Here is a 13,751-nt window from a genome sequence, read left to right as displayed (position 1 = left end):
AGAGTAAGAGTAGAACCTGTAGGTCTTTAAAAGATCAGAGACTAGCTTGGCCCAAGATAGTAGCAGTGAAGATGAGGAATAATAAGTAGATCAAGACCAATGAAGAAGTTAAATTCATTGAAAGTGGTGGTGGGTTAATTATGGAGGATGAAGAAGGCCTCAGGATTGTAGGTGCAGGTTTCTGGCTTGTACAACTAGATTGTCATTCACTGGGATAAGAAGTATTGAGGGAGATTGACTGGGTGATTTAAGCTGGGAGTAATTCTTGAGTTCATGTTTGGAATATGCTGGTCTTGGAGAGTGGAATGTCTTGGTCTTAACATGGTGGAGACACTAAGTGAATATCTTCATTAGTCAGGTCGATACAGGTCTAGGATTCAGTGGTGTGTTCTGTGCTCAAAAAAGAGAAATTTGGCAGTTATTGGAATATAGTTGGTTATGGAACCAACATATTGAAAGATGGAATTTCTTAAAGACATAATATTGAATGAGAATATTTGTGATCCTCCAAAGGGGTTATAAGTACCCCAGAAGAATAGCCTCTGTGTTCGGGAATTCTCAAGAAGGGTAGGGAGGTTTTGCGTCATAGGAACAGGTTAAATTCCAGGAGCAGCAGTTTCATTTGAATCTTTGGAATGTGGAATGCTATGGAGTAGAACACAAAATTCATATAAATCACAAGGCAAAAAAAAAAAAAATACAACTATGTGTTTGAAGCTATTGCCTTAAGCTAAAACCCCAGGGTGTCAAAAATCACCAACAAAGTAGTTGGATTACAATTACAACTGCTTATTAAATAGTAGTTCCCTTTCTTTCCTTTATATGTGTATAGTCACTGATTTAAAACCAGGAGACAAGAATGTCTTACTTTTGTGGCATGTACTTGGCTACTCTTAAAGTAGAATTAGCATACCTTAGTAGGTCAGACAGGGGAGACTTGCTAAAACTCTGTGCCCTAGAAAATGAAATTCTAATCCAAATGCTTCACAAGTAACAGGACTATAAGGTGTTGAGTAAATAAAACTTTAACTCAGGTTTTTCCAAACTCAAAGCACATTACTTCTTTTGAGGTATTAAATAGCAAATAAAGAATGCATACGTAGTATTAATGATCATAGCTAATATGTATATACAGCTTTTCTTTTTTTTTTTTAAGATTTTATTTATTTATTTTACAGAAAGAGATCACAAGTAGGCAGAGAGGCAGCAGAGAGAGAGAGAGGAAAGCAAGCTCCCTGCTGATCATGACCTGAGCTGAAGGCAGAGGCTTTAACCCACTGAGCCACCCAGGCGCCCCTGTATATACAGCTTTTCTTCTGTGCCAAGGGCAGTTCTTAGTTTTTTACCTATATTAATGCATTTGCCCCCTGTAACAACCTTATAAAATAGGTGCTCTGATTAGCCATATTTTCCAGATGAGAAAGCTGAGACACAGAGACGTGTATCAAAAGTCACATTAATATACATCAGGTCCAGGATTTGAACCCAGAAAATATGGTCCCAAGGTGTGTTCTCTTAACGATAATAAGCAATCGTCTCCTTGGTCATCCCATGGGGTGACCTCTCTGGGTGACTCAGGGACAAACCACCCATCAATATGAAAGAAGGAGAAACAATCATCAACCAGCTAAGCATTATTACTGATCCCATTGCTTAATAATCCTCATGTACAAGGAACACAATTACACCCTTCTTTCTAGCTCTCTTCTGGTTTTCTCTCTTTGTGATTCCACTGTATCATGTCAACATGAAAAATGGCAAACAAAAACATGGCTTTGGAAATCAAAGTCAATTAAGCAATTGTCATAATAAACAATGTGAGGCTTCCAGTGATGGTGGGTGGTTTTCAGGGCAGGGGGAATGGAGAAAAAAATTAAAATCCAATAGATACCACCTCTGCTTTATTAGAGCAAAGACTTTTGTCAGAGGAAGACCAAAACATAATGAACATGCATTTCCAAGATTCTGACATGCAGCTACTGTATCAGGTTGATGCTGTATAACTTCATTGTTTCTGACACTGCCTGATACTTCAGCTCTGGGGTAATGACGTACATTAAGTAGTTTCAGCAGAAAACATGAATTCACATTCTGCTGCCCATTCTCCCACTTCCAGTTCCTCTCCCACCAAATACACACACTATCTTTCTCATATATAATTTTGATTCAAATCAAAAGACTATAATTCCTAAAAGAAACTTCTGTGAAGAACAAAACCACACAGCCACTTCATACATGATGAAGTAGTAAAAGTAACAGAGGTATGCATCAGAGGGATACTCACCTGGAGTCAGGTAACAGAAGGTTCAAGTTTTGTTTTATTTTTTTTAAAGCCAGTAATTTTGCATAAATGTGGCAAATCTAAAAATGATCTTATTCAGTTGTGTTTTTCAATCAGAACAAAGTCAAGAAAGATAATGACATCCAAATTCAAATTGTGGTCTAAATCGTGGGAACATTAACCTCTCTTATACCTCCATTTCCCCACTTGAAAATAGGGATACAGAGGAATGTAATGCAAGGTGTACACAGGAGCTTTTAATGGTCAAGCACTGTAGTAGGGTAGCAAATATACACACACGTGTGTGTGTGTGTGAGTATGTGTGTGTATGCATGTGCATGTTGGAGCTGGAAGGATTAGGAAGGCAAAATTAATGAGTGGAGACATAGATGGGATCTTGAAGATGTTGTAGGCAATGCTTAAGGCTTGGAAATTATGCACTAGCTTATAGCACACTGCAGTATCATGGAGAGATTTTAGTTGTGCCAAGATAGCTATCTCCTCAGTCTCTAGGGTGACTGAGTGCAAGATAGAATGGCCACAGCTCATTGCAGATCACCTTCAGCTACAAACATCTTTGTCCTATCACCACAGTGAGGCATGGAAATAGTGTTTTCTACTAGTACTTCAATGTAAACTGTGGGAAGCACTGCTATAGGACCCATGAAAAACTTTGCAAAATAGTATTATGTTTAGGGAGACTTATGTGACACTGTATCGAAAGTGTCTGGCTTATTGTTAGTGCTGTTAATGTACATATCTAGCTATATCTGTATAGCTAGAATATATTGAAAAATATTTGCTATGGATTTAGTAATAGAGTTAAAGCAAAATTGCATTTTGTTAATCACAATAGATTAGCAAACACAATGGATTATAAAACTATTTTCACAGCCTTTTATATATGAGACATATTAATTGATTCTGTGTGTGTTCATGTAGATTTGAGGAACTCTCCATTAATCCTCAACTGCTTAGGAGTTCTAGACCTCCTATTTGGGATCTATTGCTACAAAGAGTGGGGGAACCAACCAACATAAACTTAACAAATTTTTTCAGGACTCTACCATTTCTTGACCTTCTAATATAGGATTATGGAAGATGGGGTATATAGAGACAAATCACAAATGGTAATTTTCCCTGGGAAAGTTTAATTCTAGCGGAGTGATGAGGTATATATGTATATAAGTGTGACGCATAATAGAATGCAGTGAGTTGCACCAGACAAGTTCAGAAACAAATGCTGTAAGAATATACAGAGAGAAATGGTAGAAGAGGTGGGAGAAATCAGCTCTATTTGGGGGAAAACTAAAAAGGCCTCATGGAGTATGTGTCAGTAAGAGCTCTGTTGGCCATTAGGAACAGAGAACCCAAATGAAACAGAGCTTAAAAGGCGGGGGTGGGGTGGGGGGAAGAAGACATGGCTTTCCATAACGAATAATTCAGGGAAAGATGTAGCTTCAGAAAAATCTTAATCCAGGTATTACACAACTGGGGTCAGAGGTTCTATCCTCCTTTCTCTTTTGAACTTTATTCCCTCTGAGATGGCTATATTCTCAGACAAGTTCTCCCCTCACTCCTGTACCCTTCCAGGTTCAAGCCCAGCAGAATGAAAAACATCGTTTCCTAGGAATCATTCACATTCATCCCACTTGGTTAAATGTCCAGCCCTCAGACAATCACTGTGATTGGGGAATTGAATGTTGTCCTTCCCCTAGACTTAGTCACATGCTCTGCTCCTGAGCACATGAGTGAGGAAAAGATATCTTACAAACAGAATATTAGGATTCTATTTCTGGGGCAGGAGCAAGAATATTATTTGTAGGATGACTAGCAGATGGTTGCATCTTTGACCTGGGCTTGACGAACAGGTGAGATTAGAAATGTTGAGATCAGAGTAATGTGAAAGGAAATGCGTATTAAGTTATTGACACACTAATCCTATATAAGATTTCTTCCCCTTGCATTCCACTGATGCTCCCCTCGAACACTGTTGTAGTCAAAACCTTCTCCAGGGACACACTTAAAATGCCTAGATTTGGGGGGTCACCAGAGTGGCTCAGTCGGTTGAGCACTGACTCTTTTTTTTTTCCCCCAATTTATTTATTTTCAGAAAAACAGTATTCATTATTTGTTCACCACACCCAGTGCTCCATGCAAGCTGTGCCCTCTATAATACCCACCACCTGGTACCCCAACCTCCCACCCCCCCCCGCCACTTCAAACCCCTCAGACTGTTTTTCAGAGTCCATAGTCTCTCATGGTTCACCTCCCCTTCCAATTTACCCAAATTCCCTACTACTCTCTAACGCCCCTTGTCCTCCATGCTATTGGTTATGCTCCACAAATGAGTGAAACCATATGATAATTGACTCTCTCTGCTTGACTGATTTCACTCAGCATAATCTCTTCCAGTCCCGTCCATGTTGCTACAAAAGTTGGATATTCGTCCTTTCTGATGGAGGCATAATACTCCATAGTGTATATGGACCACATCTTCCTTATCCATTCATCCGTTGAAGGGCATCTTGGTTCTTTCCATAGTTTGGCGACTGTGGCCATTGCTGCTATAAACACTGGGGTACAGATGGCCCTTCTTTTCACGACATCTGTATCTTTGGGGTAAATACCCAGGAGTGCAATTGCAGGGTCGTAGGGAAGCTCTATTTTTAATTTCTTGAGGAATCTCCACACTGTTCTCCAAAGAGGCTGCACCAACTTGCATTCCCACCAACAGTGTAAGAGGGTTCTTGATTTCAACTCAGGTCATCATCTTGGGGTCCTGGGATGGAGCCCTATGTTGGGCTCCGCACTCAGCAAGGAGTTTGACGATTCTCTCTCTCCTCTCTCTCTGCCCCTACCCCTGCTCACACACACACACACACACTCTCTCTCTCTCTCTAAAATAAGTTTAAAAATTTAAAAATCCTTTTAAAAATGCCTTTAATTCTTCCACTCCCTTTTGTCCATTTATGCCATAAAGGGTAGCAGCAAACTCTCAAATTAAGCCACCCAAAATGCCAAGGAATTCATTGAAAATTAGAAGTGGGTTCTTAAGCTTAACTGTATGTTCTACCAGTTAATGGGACAAGAATATGCCTGAAAATTCCATATTTCAGGAAGAGAGAAGTGTGTTCTATATCATGTCCCTGTCTTAAGCTTCACCTATTGCTTAATAATGGTAAATATAATGATAATGACAGAAATGAAGAGTTTTTGAGTGCTTAGGTTGTACTGGGTGCTATGCTAAGTTTTTAAATATGTATTATTTCATGGAGTCTTTGTAATGCTACTAGGTAAGAGCCATTATTATCTCTATATTATGGATGACAAAACTGAGACATAAAGAGGTTCGGTATATTGCCTAAAGAAATATAGTTTAAAGGGTAGATCTCAAATCCTAAGTGACTTTTTAATCTCTGTGCTTTCTCTCTCCCCAAATTCTTGATTCTTCCCTCATCTTAATCTCAAAATCTATTTTAATCCAGTAGCTCAAGCCAGAAACCCCTGGATTCTTTATCCTGTATAAGGGTAGCTGTGTGTTTGACACATCCCGTTTACTTTTCCCCCTGGCCTGCAACTAGATTGTTTCCTCCCAAATCTCTGGCAGTTAAGGACTGTAGAACTGGATCTTGGCCAGGAGACTATGATGAGCACTACCCCTATGATCCTTCACAGCCTACCCTGTGCCCAAAGTCATTTTGCCAGGGTGCATGAAATAGACTTATGATGAGAAACTACTGAGGTGGTGAAGTTTATACAGAGAGTAGTCTACCACGACTAACATAACCCCATCAAACCCATTACCAAAACAGTAGCAAATACTCAACAATATACGCATAAATATATCTGTTCACCTGATTTCCATGCCTCCATCCTAGGCCAAGTCACCATCAACTCGTGTCAAGAGTATAACAGTAGCCACTTAACTAGATTCTCATCATCTCTCTTGCTCCAGCCACATTTCCCACACACTTTAACTAGTGTTTTATTTTACATAAAAATAGTATAGAGTTGTAAAATTATTCTGGATGATTCTGTATGCTACTGTCATGTATGGTACATGGCATTAAGCATTTGCTAAAACCCACAAACCTGTCCAACACAAAGAGTGAACCCTAATGGAAACTGTGGACCTTACTAATAATGTATCAGTGGTTGTTTATCATTTGTCAAAACTGTACCACAATAATGCAATATGGGAATAGTGGGAGAAACCATGGGGCAGAGGGATCAAGGAATATATAGGAATTCTCTAAACTTGGTGTAATTTTTGTGTGAACCTCGAACTGCCCTAAATATAGATTCTATTCCCTTAAGGAAATGGATTGTGCCTTCTCTGTGTAACATCCTTCAGTAGCCTCTTGCAATTCTTAGACTAGAACTTGGTCTATGAGGGGCCTTGGTGGCCCACCCTGCACCCCACTGCCAGGTTCCTTTCCCACCAGTTCTCCACTCTTTCTAGGTCTCTGACCTAGAAACCTTAATCACTTCCTCAGAAGGGCAAATACTCTTCAACCAGTGCCTCACACCGGTTCTTTCCTTTGGTTGGGTATTTTATCTCCCTAAGGTCACCTGACTGCCTCTCATCCCTTCAAACTTCAGATGCAGTGACATCAGAGAGGTGTTTTTTCACCCATCAATAAGTCAAGTCACTCTACAGCCCTATTATTTTCTCTCCCAGGTTCTACTCCATCCCATCATAATATTTACAGTGGTCTATGAAATGAAGGCTATGACCTGCTCTATCCCTTTCCAATACTCACCACCTACTGAGGGAGTTGGAATATAGCATATGTACAAGGCAAAGTTACAATAAAAGCTAATTTTATGTAGTACTCCCCATGTGACACAGTTTTAATCATCTCACCTATGTTAATTAATTAAATGCTTCTACCAACTTTATGATATAGATACATTATCGTGCCCTGTTTTACAGAACCAGTAAACTGAAACCAGAGACATTAAGTCACTTGCCAGGAGCCTCACAGCTTATCCATGCTAGAACTAGTCACTGAGGCTAAAATGTTTCTGCTTTTAACCACTGTGCCATGCCACCATTGTCAAATGAGTGAATTAATAAGTGAAAGAACCAGTGAACTTAGGTTTGTCTGACCCAAGCCTATATTCCTTACCTTTCAATATATTAGTTTCTCTGTTTTCTGATGTTCACTGGAATGTTCTTCACCATTTCTCCTTATGGTTTTTGTTCATGTGCATTGGTTTTCTTGAGTCCATAACTGAAATATTTCATTATCATTACTTCAAATCCTCCTCTTATCTTCCTTTCTATTGATTTTTTTCAAAGAGCAGGTGCTTTAAGGCCTTTTGGTTAAGTGTTAATAAAAATACTGCCTTTCTCTCAGCAAAGAATCCTGGATGAGTGGTGTTCTGATTTTAGAGGTGGTCAATTGATTTTAGAAGTAGAGAAAGATAAATCAGTGTGTCCCATATTCAGTTACCGACTTCAGTGAGTTATTACTTGATTTAATCCAAGCTGGATTAAAAAGGGGGAAGCCCTCTAGAAAATACTGGAACATGATCACATTTTGAGTCAATGGAATGCATTTCTCATTTATCAGCTTGGGACTTCTGTTCGTAATCTGTACCTGAACATTTAGGAATGTAAAGAAAAAGGCAAATATAGAGAACAAAAATAATCAAAAAGAAATAAAAGATTTTGTATAGCACTGCTGCAAAGGCTCGTCTCTAAATTTGGTTGCAGAAACACAGGCGATGGCATTTAAAGAGGTATCAGCTGATGTGGAGTAATACGATCCTCAGCTTAACTAAGAACTTGGCCACAGGGAAGCCATACACATACCCAGTTGCAGCCTAGCTATGATTTGAATTGTTCTGCTCTGGGGGCCTAAATGGTTTTAAAGAGAAGCTACACTTGCTTTCCATCAGCTTACAGCATGGAGACAATTGCTTCTTTAAAAGATACATCTAAATAAAACGTCAGGATGATACATGCTTTTAAACGAATGTTTGTAGGATGTTCAACACAGCTACTCCTCTTTCTGGCACAACTCAATAGCTGTTCTCCATTTTCTCTGCAGGGAAATATGCAGTATGCAAAGAAACCACACTCTATAGAAATGACCGGTGCAGTTGCCAAATTGAAGCACTGTTTTCAGTTATGGTTTTAGTGTATTAATTTAGATTTTTAGTGGTAGATTGCTTTTCTAGTTAGTTCATTAAGCTCATATTAATGTTTGGATACAGATTTACTCTTTGCATTTCCTTTTGGGGAGCCATACAAATGATCACAATGGGGGTGGTGAGAGGAAGGTAAAAAACAAGCAAAATTGGTTTAATATTTTTTTAAGGAAAAATGGTCAAAGAAGGTAGGACTCAGAGCTACAGTTTGGGTGCTAACTGATGAATTGTTTGAGCTCTACGTAAGTGACGATCTTTCTATCCCTCATTTTCATTATTTACAAGTAACAAAAACTAAATCTGTTGGAGAGTTTGATGAAATAACTTGTATAGAGATTTACTAGCTGTGTAACCTTGAAGAAATTACCCTTTTCATTTATAATTAATTAATTAATTAATTTTGGGGCTTTAAGGTCTGAGTTTTATTTTAATAATTTAGTGGTAGAAACCCATAAATAGCAGGTAATAAGCCATTCTTCTTAAAACTACCATCATGATCTCAAGGTCCTAGGATCAAGCCCCACATCTGGCTTTTTGCTCAGCAAGAAGCCTGTTTCCCCTTCTCTCTCTGCCTGCCTCTCTGCCTACTTGTGATCTCTCTCTGTGTTAAATAAATAAATAAAATCTTTAAAAGAAGAAAAAAACTAACATCATAGTTATAAAATGATACATATTTGTAGACTGATATATTATAACAAAAGGAAAATAGAAATGTTCAAAGATGAGAGCAAAAAACAATTCACTAACAAATTATGGCATCCAAAAACAACTGTTATTGATGTTAGATGCATTTCAACCTTTTTTGGGGCATATTTTCAAACATACAGAAAAGTTAAAAGAATTTTACACTGAGTACTCAAATATACATCATCCACATTCTACAATTAATATTTTACTTTGATTCCTTTATCATATGTCCATCTTATCATCCATCATTCCATCTTTTTTAATGGATTTTAAAATAAGTTGCAGACGTATTTACATTTTCTTTCTTCAACCTGCATAACATTCTTATTATTTTTTTGTTTTAGCTTCCACCAAGTTTATTGATCATAAAGTGCTGTGAAGCTTCATCTCTAAGGGAAAGAGATTCTGCTTCCTTTCTATTTTTATTCTTTTTTAAAATTATTTTTCATTTATTTTCATATATTTTCCAATATATCTTCTGTTAATTTTTAATTTTATTTTTACATATTACCTCTAACATACGTTTTTTCATTTTCTTTTTAAAATTTTTATTTATATTTTAAAATTTCCGTTTTTCAGAATTCGTTGTTTATGCACCACACCCAGTGCTCCATGCAATACGTGCCCTCCATAATTCCCACCACTAGGCCCATCCAACCTTCCTCTGCCCTCTCCTCCAGAACCCTGAGTTTGTTTCTCAGAGTACACAGTCTCTCATGGTTCAACTTCCCCTCCAATTTCCCCCAACTCACTTCTCCTCTCCATCTCCCCATGTCCTCTGTGTTATTCCTTATGTTCCACAAATAAGCAAAACAATATGATGATTGACTCTCTCTGCTTGACTTATTTCACTCAACATAATCTCTTCCAGTCCCATCCATGTCGATACAAAAGTTAGGTATTCATCCTTTCTGATGGAGGCATAATACTCCATTGTACATATGGACCACGTCTTCTTTATCCATTCATCTGTTGAATCGAATCTTGGTTCTTTCCACAGTTGGCGACTGTGGCTATTTTTAACTTTATTTTTTCAGTATTCCAAGATTCATTGTTTATGTACCACACCCGTGTTCCATGCAATACATTCCCTCCTTAATATCCATCACCAACTCTCTCCCCTCCAAAACCCTCAGTTTGTTTCTCAGAGTCCACAGTCTCTTGTTTATTTGTTTTTTGACAAATATTTACAGAGTAATTAGCATGTGCCAAGACTGTACTTGGCATCAGGGATCCATGGTAAATAAAGAAATGCGTGATGGGTTATCTTGTGACATTTACAGTCTACTGAGGGTGAAAAATCTTAAATAATGAATTCTGCTAACAAAGGTTTAATTGCATTCTGAGCTCAGAGCTTGGCAGGAGCAGGCTGTGGTCCTCGAAAACAAGACCAAGGTAGTGAGTAGTACTGGGAAGGCTGGGAAAGCTTTCCCAAGAGATAATAAAGTAACAGAGGGAATGGAAGTCCAGACTGAGGAGACAGCATGTACAAATATCCTGGGGTCTGGGAGAATGGCAGCTTTGGTAAACTGAAAGGACAGGGTGGCTGAACACAAGTGGAGTTGGAGCAAGTATCCAGAAGAAAATGGAGAGGAAAGCAAAGCTAGAATAAAGAGAGTCTTCCAGGCAGCCTTCAGAGTTTTGGTTTTCTTCCCAGTGACAACAGGAAACTCAATTTCTTCACTTAATATGGAGGAAATGGGAGAGGTAAAGTCTTAATGAGCCTGATTGCACTTGTAAATCACACAGCAGTGAGCCAGTTTATGGTAGGCTTGCAATAAACAATTCTCTCAGCACATGTTCTGAACTATAAAAGTCTTCCACTATTAGCCTCACTTTTCACTGGTGGGTTGTTATTTAATGCACATTTATAAAACCTGGTCCATTGTCTCATGAAGTATTTTCCTTCTTTATAACTATAATGAATAGCAAATAGCAGATTCATACTAGTATTATAGTCCCTCATACTAGTAGTATTCTATGGAGGACTTACCAAAAAGAAAACTTGTCTCTAGTTCTGAAAATAAATACTTTTTACCAAACTATAATACATACATAGAAAAGTACATCGATCACTGATGTATAGGTTGATGAATGTCTATGAAGTGGCAGCATACATGCAACCAGCACCCAGATCAAATAATAGTATGCTACCAGCACCTAAATGTTTCCTGCTCATTAGCCTTGCTTCCTCCCCAGTGACCTCTGCTATCATAGATTCATTTTGCCTTTTATGGAATTATTTAAGAATGAACTTATATTGTATATATTCTTCTTGATCAAAATCCTTTTTCTCATAACAGTTTAAGATCTTTCTAGATCATCCCATATAATAATGCAACACTACAGTAGATCATTGCAGTGATTTATTTATTTTCATTATTGCATAGTACTCTATGCATGCACAGAATATATTTTTTTTTAAATCTGTTCTGGTGTTGCTAAATACTTGGGAACATGAATACATATTTTTGGGTGAGCAAATAAATGAACTTTAAGACTCAGGTTCCTCATCTGTAAACAAGTTCGTTAATAAAGTCAATATTCTTTCTGTAAGACTGTTGTGAGAATGAATGGGAGAAAGCATGCAAAATGCCCATTCGGGGACATGCAATAACTGTTCACTAAGTTATATTTACTTATAGTTATTTCAGGAGTTTCTGCCTAAAGGACTTAGACAGCAGAGGAAATTATGATAAGTGGAAATCCTACAATAATAAAAGATGTGTAGAATAATGTTCTACAGCCAGAAAGGAATCAAACCAATATAAATTTTTGCTGTCTTTCACAGCTTTGCACTTGTAAACTGATTTGGCCCATCCAAGAACTATGACCTTGATAAAAAATAAGTCAATATATAGGTGCTTATATGCCTTATTGCCTCGGGTTTTTCATGCTCTCCTGGCTTACGCTTTGTTCTATCCTGTTCTACCTGATCTTCCACACTTAGCATTATTTCCTAGTTTGTCCAACCTTCTTACACTTTGGGTTTTCTAATCCATCTTGACTTTATACAGATTGATACTTGCTGTTTTCTAAGCTTAAAACTGAGATTTACTCTACAAGTTCCTCCTGCTCTTAGGCACCTTGTTTAGGGTTCTCTGTCCTAATTCTAGTCTAATATACCCCAAAACTCTGAAGATAGCTCAGATAGCCATTGTGCTGAACATATGTGGAGCACTTGATATATAAATATTGATCAACATATTGGATATAGGTTGGAATCATGGTAAACAGCAATCAGTGAAAACCTCATAATAGATTAATGCAAGGTCATTAGAGTAACCCTTAGAAATTGTTTGCTTAGTGTATCAAGAGGAATTATAACATCCCCAGGATAGTTGTGAAAGGCTTTCACAGAATGTTGTCACATTTCTCTGACATCTGTGCTCATGGATCATATTTGATCAGAATACTGCAGTATATGCAGATGCCAATAGGATCTCTGAATCTCGCACAGAGGTCTCCTGTCAGTATGGTGAATTCAAATACCAGATGCCATTTTAAGTGACCTACATTTTAAATGACCTACAGGCAGATGAAACTTAACATGTCCAAAGTACAACTTATTACCATATCTTAACCATTTTTCCTGTGCTTTCTAAATCCATAGCACCCCTATCCATTCAATTTTTCCAGTTAAAAACCTGGGAATTGTCTTCAATACCTCCTAACACTCACCCACCACATTCAGTCAATCGCCAAGACCTTACCCATCTTATCAATTGAAATAGTCTCTTTAAAATATGTCTCTTTCTCCATGTCGGTTCAGTTTTCTTAGATCACAGGGCTGCTAGTCCGTCATAACACGTAAGGCTTCCCATTCACGTGCCTGGTCCACTCATGCATTCTCCACCCTGTACTCACACATCTTTCTAAATTTCACAGCTGATCATGTCACTTCTCTGTTGAGAGTGTTCTCAAATCTCCTTGACATTTGGATGAATTCAGGCTGTCTATTTAGCATGGACCATAAGTTCCTTCTTAATTTTGTCCCTGTGGGTTCACCACTTGTGAAAGTCTCTTCTCCAGACATTCTGAAATATTTGCTCTTCCAGGTGCATGTCCTTTCACACTCGTCTCTGGACTTTTGCATATACTCTGAGCTCACCATTGGACATTCATTCTTCCTCTTATTCCACCTTTCCAAGATAAACCTAATTATCTTTCAGGTTTCTACATCAATATTAGCTCCTCCGAGAGAGGGTTGGAGATCCTTTCATTCCCCAGTATCTTAAACTTACTCAATCCAGCCAGTTGTTGACTTTTTGAAATTGCTTGTTTACTTGTCTGTATGTCTCTGTAGACTGTAACCTGGTTAAAAGTGGAGATATTCTGTCTTGTGTTCATGTTATCACAGGCATTAAGCACAGCACATGGCAGAAAACGAGTTCAAAATAATTATTGAATACATCAGTAAATGCATTAGAAGTTAAAGATATAAGAAAGATTTCTCCAGCTAATGGCAGTATATTATGTATCAAACCTAAACCATCTTGGTGTAATTTAAAAATAAGTACTTATTCAAATTTGCCCTGGAAGAAATAGATAATCTAGCAAAAGTTTGATGCCAGTGAGGTGCACTGAAGTAAATACCACATTCCAGGCAGTCATGTTTCTA

The sequence above is a fragment of the Neovison vison genome, chromosome 4, assembly GCF_020171115.1.
Source record: "Neovison vison isolate M4711 chromosome 4, ASM_NN_V1, whole genome shotgun sequence".
Taxonomy (NCBI): domain Eukaryota; kingdom Metazoa; phylum Chordata; class Mammalia; order Carnivora; family Mustelidae; genus Neogale; species Neogale vison.
The sequence above is the reverse complement of the archived record's forward strand: the minus strand, read 5'-3'. Positions refer to the sequence as shown.